Here is a 10,220-nt window from a genome sequence, read left to right as displayed (position 1 = left end):
GTGGGGTATGTAAATAAATGCAAAGGGACTGGGGTTTTGGGGAAAATCATGTAATCTACTCTATTTGTATTTGTAGTTGTTCACTATTGCTGTATTTAATTGCTCTCTTCCCTCTAATGTCTATTTCAAGTTATTGATAATGTTCTGCTATTGTTGTGTTTTGGGTGTGTGTCATCCTGGGAGCTAGTGTAGCACTCCAGGGTGGGGAGGGGCTTCCTGTGACTGAGTGCTGTGAGTGTGAGTGGTACTGAAACCGTTCTGCTGGCTGGAATTCCCCTGCTTGTAATAAAGAGCATTTGAACCTGTATTGATGTCTGTTGTGTCTCTTTTGGGTATAACCCATTATGGAAAAAATCTATATTTCATATAAGTTTAATATAGTAGTTTTATATATGTATCAATATATGATGTTTATATGCATCTTCTAGAGGGAGTGTGGATTAGTCATTGAAAACACAGGAGTCAGAGTGTCTTTGAGATGCCGCCCAGGCTCACTGCTCTGTCATATGCAGAGATATTAACATTGCTTCAGGGGATGCAAGTAATGGTCGAGGGACACAGGCAGGTTCGGTGAATCCTTTTCACCGTCCAGCCCAACAATGAATGGAACAGGCCTCAGTTACAGCGATGAGTAAAATGCAAATCGATGAGGAAGGTCGTCCCTGTATTACAGTTTTGGTTGGAGGCCACCAAGATACATTTTTTATTGACACAGGAGCGGCTTGCTCATTGACTCGTCAAACCACCAAGTGGTAAAAAGATTGAATTGATAGGAGTAGGAGGAAAATCAGTCTCAGCACAAATTTCAACCCCACAGACTTTGCAGTTAGGAAACAACTTTTGATTTACCGTTGTGTATGGTAGAAACACATGAAGGGAGTATTTTAGGTTCAGACAGGATAGCAAGAGCATGTTTGGTGATTGAGTTGGCTAATAATATTCCCTGGCAAGGTTTGTTGGATCCCCAGGGGTTCTAAGTACCAATGATTATTTTTGATTCTCATGCTGTCTATACAGTAAAAAGCCCTGCTGGTTATGATCTAGTAAAGTTACACACATCGGAAAAGGCATTGGCTGACGTAATAAACAGATATAAAGCAGTATAGGCGACTATGGCAGAGCACAGCTCTGACCTTTAGAAATTGGCAGGGATGGGAGTAAATTCGCCAACCTGCCTGGGTTTATTGTGTTCAGGTGGCTTGGGTTGATTAGTTGATTAGTTTAATTAACGATCAATCAGCGCCCAGCCACCTGACGTAAAAGGAGACCTCTGCTTTCCATTAGGTGTTTGTGGTTGTTTGTGTTTTTGAAATTTTCTAAATCCAGTAAAGGTATTGCTCAGCCTTGAAATCTTTATTTTTGTGAGTTTTGCTTTTGCTTTATTTGTGTTTAAATATCTTTTATTTTGTCCTTGTGCACTTCTATTTTGTGTTAATTTATAATAAAAACTTTTTTTTTTTTTGAACTGCATTCTGTCTCTGGGCCTCTATCCACTTGCCAGCCTGTCACATTTGGTGTCAGTTGTGGGATATAGTGCCTCCAGGAGGCTCGGAGCAGTACTGCAGAGGTTTTTTTTGTTTGTTTTTTTTTGAGGACAATTTTTTTTATAAAAATGGGAAAGAAGAGCAGACAGCGGCAAAGGCAGGAGAGGCAGCAGCTGAAGAAATGTAAGTTGCTGCAGCCACCGCTGGAGGACCCAGCCAGCCTCTTCCCCTGGTGTTCCTGGTGCGGGAAGGAGGAGCACCGTGCACTGTCCTGCCCAGACGTACCACCAGCAAACTGGTGTGGCCGTTATGAGGAGGAGCCAGAGAGGGGTGAGCCGCCTTCCCGAGAGCCAGAGAGGGAGGAGTCGCCGTCCTGAGAGCCAGAGAGGGAGGAGCCGCTGCTCCCAGAGCCTAGAGGGGAGGAACCGCCACTCCCAGAGCCTAGAGGGGAGGAGCCGACACTCCCAGAGCTTAGAGGGGAGGAGCCGCTGCTCCCAGAGCCTAGAGGGGAGGAGTCGCCGCTCCCAGAGCCTAGAGGGGAGGAGCTGCTGCTCCCAGAGCCTAGAGGGGAGGAGCCGCCGCTCCCAGTGCCAGAGAGGGAGGAGCCGCCGCTCCCAGAGCCAGAGAGGGAAGAGTTATGGCCCAAGGATGCCTGCCTTGTACCGCTCAGGGATGCCACACCCGCTCCGCTCAGGGATGCCACATTTGGATCGGCTGGGGTTGCCTGCTGCTCTGTATCACCTGGGGTTGCTGGTATCTCCTTTTTGTTTCCTAGGGTTGCCGAGGGTCTGCTGCCGCTGTCGCTTCCCGGGGGTCCGCTGCCCCTGCTGCCGTCGCCTCCCGGGGGTCCGCTGCGTCCGTCGCCTCCCAGGGTTCCGCTGCTGCCATCGCTGCCTCCGCCACTAGAGGGAGCCAGGATGCCGTCGCTGCCTCCGCCACCAGAGGGAGCCGGGCCACTGTCACCGCCTCCGCCACCAGAGGGAGCCGGACAGCAGTCCTCGGAGGGTTCAATTCCACTAAAGGGTCCAATGCCACTGGAGGGTTTGGTGCTGCTAGGGGGATCCACGCCGTCTGAGGAGGCCGTACCTACGCTGTCCGGGGGTGCTGCCCGCCCGCCAGCACTGCATCAGCTGGAGAGTCCAGGTCCCATGACAGCACCGTCGTATTACCTTGGAGATCCGTTACCTCTCAACTAAAGAAGACTTGGGGGCTCCGACATCAACCCCGCCCACAACCGCCCACCAAAACAGCCCACCCAAGGGACATAATTGGACTCTTGGGGGGGAGGGGGTGGGGGAGGGGAGTAGGCCGATTTGCGGCCGGCGTACATTGTACATGGGGGGAGGTGTGTTGCAGAGCACAGGTCTGCCCTTTAGAAATTGGCAGGGATGGGGTTAAATTCGTCAACCTGCCTGGGTTTATTGTGTTCAGGTGGCTGGGGTTGATTAGTTGATTAGCCTAATTAATGATCAATCAGCGCCCAGCCATCTGACATAAAAGGAGACCTCTGCTTCCCATTAGGGGGAGGGAGCTGAGGAAGCAGGTTGGTGTTTGTTGTTGTTTGTGTTTTTGAAATTTTCTAAATCCAGTGAAGGCATTGCTCAGCCTGGAAACCTTTATTTTTGTGAGTTTTGCTTTTTGCTTTATTTGTGTTTTAAATATCTTTTATTTTGCCCTTGTGCACTTTTATTTTGTGTTAATTTATAATAAAACCTTTTTTTTTTTTAACTGCAGTCTGTCTCTGGGCCTCTATCCACTTGCCAGCCTGTCACAGCGACACACAAGCATGATTGTGGGCAGGTTTCTAATATGAATGTTGCTGTCAAAGGAACAGATCCAGCTGTACAGACTACCATAGAATCTTTATTGCATCAAGGTGTCATTAGAGAATGCACCCCCGTGTGGCCTGTAAAAAAAAACAGTTTACTAGTAACGATTAACTATGTATTACAGGCAATTGAATAAGCATACACCCAGTGCTACTCCATTAGTAGCAAGTAACCCGGACATGATGTCTAAATTGCGGGGGCTCCGGAAAAAGTTTATTCTACACTAGATGTATCCAATGGCTTTTGGAGCATTCCAGTTCATGAAGACAGTCAATATAAATTTGCCTTCACTTTTCGGAATACTCAGTTTACTTGGGTAAAATTACCACAGGGTTTCCATAATGCACCCACTGTGTTTCATCAGTGTATAGCCAACATTTTCCGGGGATGTTCACAAATATAAAATGTTATTCAATATGTTGATGACCTTTTACTTCAAAGAGATACCATGGAGGAACATTACAAGCCGCTGAACGAGGTTATCACCCTATTGGAAGAAACAGGATTAAAACTTAATCCCAAGAAGGCTATGCTAATGAAACAGTCTGTTTGTTTTCTAGGAGTGCAGGAGGATGGATTCCTGATCCAATCCAATCTAAATTGAAGTTGGTATAAGCATTACCATGCCCACAGAGCACTGTGTTCCTTCTTGGGTATTGTCGGCTTTTGCTGTGACTTCATAGAGGGCTACAGCGAGTTTGCTGCCATTTGGGTTACATGGTACCCCAGCCACTTTTCAGAGATTAATATATAAATTGTTATGACCTCACTTTGATTATGCAGTTACATACATAGACAATGTTATGATATTTAGCCATATGATATTTTTGCAACTCCAACTACACCGCTCATTGAATTGACTAAGGGAAAAGCCCCTAACATGATCATCTAGTCCCCAGAAGCAGAGAAGCTGCCTTCTGAGATCTGAAATTTAATCTGGTCCTAATTAGTCCAGATTTTTCAAAGCTCTTCATGTTACAGAAGAACACATCTGAAGTGGGCCTGGGGGCGGTACCCTCCAGCAGTAGATGGTGAAGAGCACCCAGTGCTCTACTTGAGCCGCAAGCTGCTCCCCCGCGAGAGGAATTACGTCGTAGCAGAGAAGGAATGTTTGCCAGTCAAGTGGTTAATCAAGTCTCTTCACTACTATCTACTGAGAAGAGAGTTTACAGTGGTCACCGACCATGCTCCCCTTACCTGGATGAATCACCATAAAGACACGGGAAGCAACAGTAACCAGGTGGAAATAACTATGCTGTGCTGTTTTTTTTATTGTGTTGTAAGAACCAGAGGTCATGTAAAAAGGTTTAAATGTTTGATGAGGATAAAAGGACTTAACCTTTCCCCACAGTTAGTACATGTATAGGACAAAGTTAAGGAGAACTTACCTTCTTATTAATTTAGATAATTTCTCCTAGAGGGTTTGTGTTTTGTTCCTTAAATGAGAAAAAGTAATTAAAATCTTACAAATGATTCTGCAAATGTTATTAAATCAGCTGATGAAGGTGCGGCAATAGTTGTGCAAAGCAATGTGGTTTATAGACAAGATATTATGAGGCAATTGAGAGATTAAACATTTTATTTGCCATTGAAATTAGATCCCACATGAAAATTCCTGAAAGAAACTATAAATATCTTACAAAACAGTTTGCGGAATAAGTGGATAAATAAAGATGAGTTTGGTTGTTTGTTACAAAGTAATCCTATACGTCCATTATAAGATCGGTAAGTCAAATCTATCCTGATTGGTCAAAATAGGTCACATGGGGGTGTTGATATTAAAGCATATCACTGTGGGTCGGGACTTCTTTTCAAAAAGAGGCAAATCATTGGTAGATACCCATACACCACTATAATTTAAAAAGGCAGACATATTGGAATTTATCGCAATAAACATGCCTGACGAGATTTATGCAAATGTTTACCAAAGTGTACATGTGAGATTGAATGAGTCTGAATCGGACAGCAATGATTAATTAAAGTGCTGAAAAAAAGCAAAAGTATTCAAATCGAGTCAAAACTCGCCATTCTGATCGCTCTGCTGCTCCTCCCTGAACTACAGCATTTCCATATCACATTTTGAAAAAAATATAGTTAAAAAAAAATCATACACTTCCAGCTTTCTACAAAAGATTTAGGCCACTTTTAAAATAGACTTTGGTGGTTAAATGGATGTTTTGTTGTTGTTGCTCCCGGTGTGTCCGTTCTTCTCCTCAGGTCGCCTGCTGCCACTGGACCCAGCCCCTGCACAGCTGTATGATCTATACAGCATATTTATGAATGCATCTGGATAATTCCTGCCGTACCTTTTAAATTTGGCCAGGTAAGATGGCATCAACAGCATGAAAATGGGCAGAAATATTTTACTTTAAAATGTAATAAACAAACCAAGAATTACAAGAAGTATAATTACAAATACAGAAACACTGCACTTTCAATGGCAATGTTCAATTCAACATGTATAAATTGCTTTTTTTATTAAATTAATGAATTTTATAAAGTTATATGGAACTATTTGTTCTTCACTTAGTTTTAGATGGAAGGATAACCATCAGGGTGTCCAATAGTGGCAGGAATTGGATTGGTGACTGAGCCATTATCTCAGTATACTGATTACCACATTTAGGTTTTAGCCTTTGGACAGTTCATTTCCAGGGTCAGGAAGTCAGTCAGCCTGGAGGAAGGAGAGACTCTGTTGCAGGAACATATTGACCTGGAGGGTGAACGAGGTAGCAGTTGCAGGTAATAAAGGCCGCTGCAATCGTTTACCAAGGGGTCATGCGTAATAGCATAAAGGGGCCGGAGAATCAGTAATCTTTTCCTTCGCTTGGTTTAAAGATACGAGGAACTGAAAGGACGGGGAGATTTCCCTAAATAAAAAGAGAGAAATTAAAGAAAGAGTTCCTGAGTGTTTTGTTTGTTTTGTCTGTTTAGTAACTGTTTGATCGCTAGACGGCTAAATATGAATCTTGAGCTGTCGCCAAGGGCACAAAACCGGATCAACACGGCACTACAGTCACGATTAACTGTTATCACCATTTGTTCATCACTATAGCACATATTATATTGTACTGCACCACAAACACTGAGAGCACTCACTTTGGACTTTGTGATAATGTTTGTGTCTAATTGTGTGTGTTAAGTACTGTGCTTATTGTTTACAGGACTGCAACCCTTTTTCATCACTGTGCAATACACTTTGTTGTGTATTGCAAGCTCTTCATTATTTACTGGCTGGTCATAAGAGCATTGGATTATAAAAATAAAACAACCCATTTCACCCTGTGACAGGATAGCTGGGAGTACAGAGACTTGGAGACAGTAAAACTGCAGTTAAAGTGCTGCCATGCTGTTTTAATCAACAAAAATAAATCAAAAAGTCAAACAAAACACTGCTCACAGAGCCAAAAATAAAAGGTCAAACAAAAACTGTTCAGACTGGGCAGAGTCTTCATTGAACTTTGTAACACAAAACAAATTTAGCAACACAGAAACACTCAGCCGCAGGCAGAGGTGCGAGCCCAGGTGATTGTGGAGCGACATCTGGGAAACCAGGGGAAGCAGAGCAGGAGACCAGGAGACCTCCTGTGCCTGTTGGTGCCACGACCTGGGAGTCAGGCCCAGCAACCAGAGGTCCAGACATGCAGCCTGGGTGTCTGGGAACCCAGGTTGAGGGAACCAATCCCCAGGCGCCGGGCTATGGCACAGGGGTGGTGGAGGTGGTCTCCTCCCCCCCCCCCCCCCCTTCTTCGTAGCTGGTAGCTCCCCTTTGTGCAGCTCCAGCCACAGTATTTCCTGCTGCCATGAAGGGCTGGCAGCGACCCCAAGCAAAGCGAAGCCTGCAGTGACCCCTCAGGTGGCGACGGCGGCAGCGGACCCTTGGGAGGGACCCTTCTCCTTCATACCCTGTAACCGCTGGCTCCCCATGCGCTGCAGAACAGAAGGCAACCCCAGGCAAAGCAGGACCTTCAGCAACCCTAGGTGACAAAAAGGACACACCAGCAGCCCCAGGCGATGCGGAGCAGCAGGCAGCCCCAGGTGATCCAAATGTGGCATCCCTGAGCGGAGTGGGCGTGGCATCCCTGAGCAGTGCAAGGAAGGCATCCCTGGGTGGTGCAAGGCAGGCATCCCTGGGCGGTGCAAGGCAGGCATCCCTGGGCGGTGCGGGCGTGGCCAACAGTGCAGGAACCTCTGGCCAGGGTGGCAGAGGCCAGACTTCTTCCTCACTGTCGGCTGGGGGAGGCAGTTCCAGCTCCTCTGGTGGTGGATGCGGGTACAAAAACCTGTTTTCCTCTAGCATTAGGGCTGGAGCTAAGGTTGCTGCCGGCTTCTCCGACAGCAGGGGTGGTGGCACTGCCGGTTCCAGCGACAGCAGGGGTAGGGCAGGTGGCACTGCCGGCTCCTCCGACATCAGGGCTCATGGTCGGCATCTCCACAGGGCTCCCTTCAGCAGTAAATACAGGGGCTGTTGTGCAGCACCAGTTCCACGCCTTTGTCCCCCCCCAAAAAATCTGGGGGTTGGGCTTCCCGTTCCTCCCTCTCCAGCTCACAGGACTGTAGCTCCTCTCCCTCTGTCTCTTGGGACGGCAGTGACAGCTCCTCCCCTTCCGGCTCTTGGGACGGCAGCAACAGCTCCTCCCCTCCCGGCTCTTGGGACGGCAGTGACAGCTCCTCCCCCTCGTACTGCATGGGGCAGATGGCAACCATGTGCCCATATTCCCCACAGCCAGGGCACAACTCTTCCGCGAGTCTCTTTAAAAAAAACTCCCAGCTGTCATCTGCATCCTCCTGGGCCACCTCCATATTCAAAATTATTTTTATTTATTTATTTATTTTTTAAACTACAGTCCTACTCCGAGTCTCTAGTGGGCACTAGCCCACGCTGACACTATATGTGACAGGATAGCTGGGAGGACAGAGACTCAGAGACAGTAACTGCAGTTAAAGTGCTGCTGCACTGTTTTAATCAACAAAAATAAATCAAAAAGTCAAACAAAACACTGCTCACAGAGCCAAAAATAAAAGGTCAAACAAAAACTGTTCAGGCTGGACACAGCTTTCACTGAACTTTGTAACACAAAACAAATTTATCAACACAGAAACACTCACCCCAAAACACCTACAACAAACCAAGGCATTTCCCCTTGAGACCAACATGATGGGCTACACCACTCACTGTTTGATTCCTTGATAACCCCTAGTTCCAACATTTTCCTTACTTCAGACAGAGGTACTGACCTTCTCTCTCCCTTAGCTGGGTCTGATACCTCAGGGTCAATTATCAACGCCTCCCTATCCTTCCACGACTTAAGTTGGCATGGTATATCTGGTGCTGCTTTATAGTTAACTGGTCCCACTTTCTCTACAGTCTCATATGGGTCTTGCCTCTTAGCTAGTAACGTGCTTTCAGGAGATGGCAGGGGCAGCAAAACCTGGTCTCCTACGTCATTATGACTCTGTTTGGGCTTGTACATCATGAGTTGAAGCCGATATGATCAAAACAAAGATCAGCAATACATGCACCTTAACATATCTTGTTTTATGTAAAATAAACCTATACTGTAACCGTATCTTGCTACTGTTATTACAGATATATAAATTGTAGATAATATGTTATTAATAGCAAAAATAAAATATCAAACAGAAATACATTTGTTATTCTGTGTCACTGGTTACAGTCGTTCTTGTGTGGTCTCTTTGATTAAATATTGTGTTCCACTTCCAGCAGCTCTCACACTTTTTTCAGGAAGGCTGTATATGTCAATATTATTAAAGTTTTAGAAGAGTATCCTCCTGCTTTCATCTCAGCTGTTCTCTAGCAACATACACACAGGCACAGAACTACGCACACCATGTGTTTGTTGCACGTTCCTGTGAAACTCACAAGACTTGATAAAGAAATTATAGATAAAACACTTCAATGCATTCTGTGGACCCCTCATCATCCTCAGTAATATTATATTTATATACCAAACACCATTTTTCCTTTCATGGTTTGTCTGTTTTATGTAATGGAGCAAATATGAACAATTCAAAAGCAAAATCAAAGTAAATAAGAAAAAACAATATTCTACATTAGGCTACTGTTAAGAGATGAATTTTGATTTACCTTTTTACTTATTTTGATTGTACGCTCCAATTGCATACGCATAAATATTTCAAATAAAATTACACTTTAAATGCTACCTCTAAAAGTTGCTTATGAGGTAGGACGGGAATGTGAATAAATTCATGGAAACCATTACAGCATACATAAGCTACAGAACGAGTTTACTAATACTTTTTTTTGTTAATGATCAGCAACTGGAAAATGAGTGGTTACAATGCACAGGCATGATGGAAAATACTGTAAAGTGACTGCATCTGTATTTGTCACCTTTTTTTATAACTCTATTGTCCAAAATGCATGGGCTAACATATATTTAAGAAAAATAAAACCGTGCTCAGTTCTTCTCAGTGCTGTAAAGGAGCGGGCCGGAAACGTACGCTCAAGGAACTACACCACTCCGCTCCCCTGCTCCACATCCAATCGGTTCGCTCTGCTACGCTCACACGTTGGGTGTTCCTCAGTCAGAACTGTGGCATGAGCAGGGGGGCGTGGCCACTGGACAGCATGTAGTTTGTGTGTGTGTGTATGTGTGTGTGTCTCTTCTTGCTGTGGGTGCAACTGGAAAATGGGTGCATGCAAATGATGCACTCATTGAAGTCAAACCATGGCCAAGAAAGACAAAGGACATGGACTTTTATGAAGGGATCTAAAGCTTATCCTAAAACCTCTATAACAAACCAAGGCACTTTTCAAAAGAACTCTGGGACAAAAGTTGTTGAAAAGCACAGATCAGGAGATGGAGAATATCAAAAGGCCTTGAATATTCCTTGGAGCACAGTCAAGATTATTAGTAAGAAG

Source organism: Polyodon spathula, chromosome 1 (genome assembly GCF_017654505.1).
Source record: "Polyodon spathula isolate WHYD16114869_AA chromosome 1, ASM1765450v1, whole genome shotgun sequence".
In the NCBI taxonomy this organism is placed as follows: Eukaryota; Metazoa; Chordata; class Actinopteri; order Acipenseriformes; family Polyodontidae; genus Polyodon; species Polyodon spathula.
Note: the sequence above shows the minus strand (reverse complement) of the source record.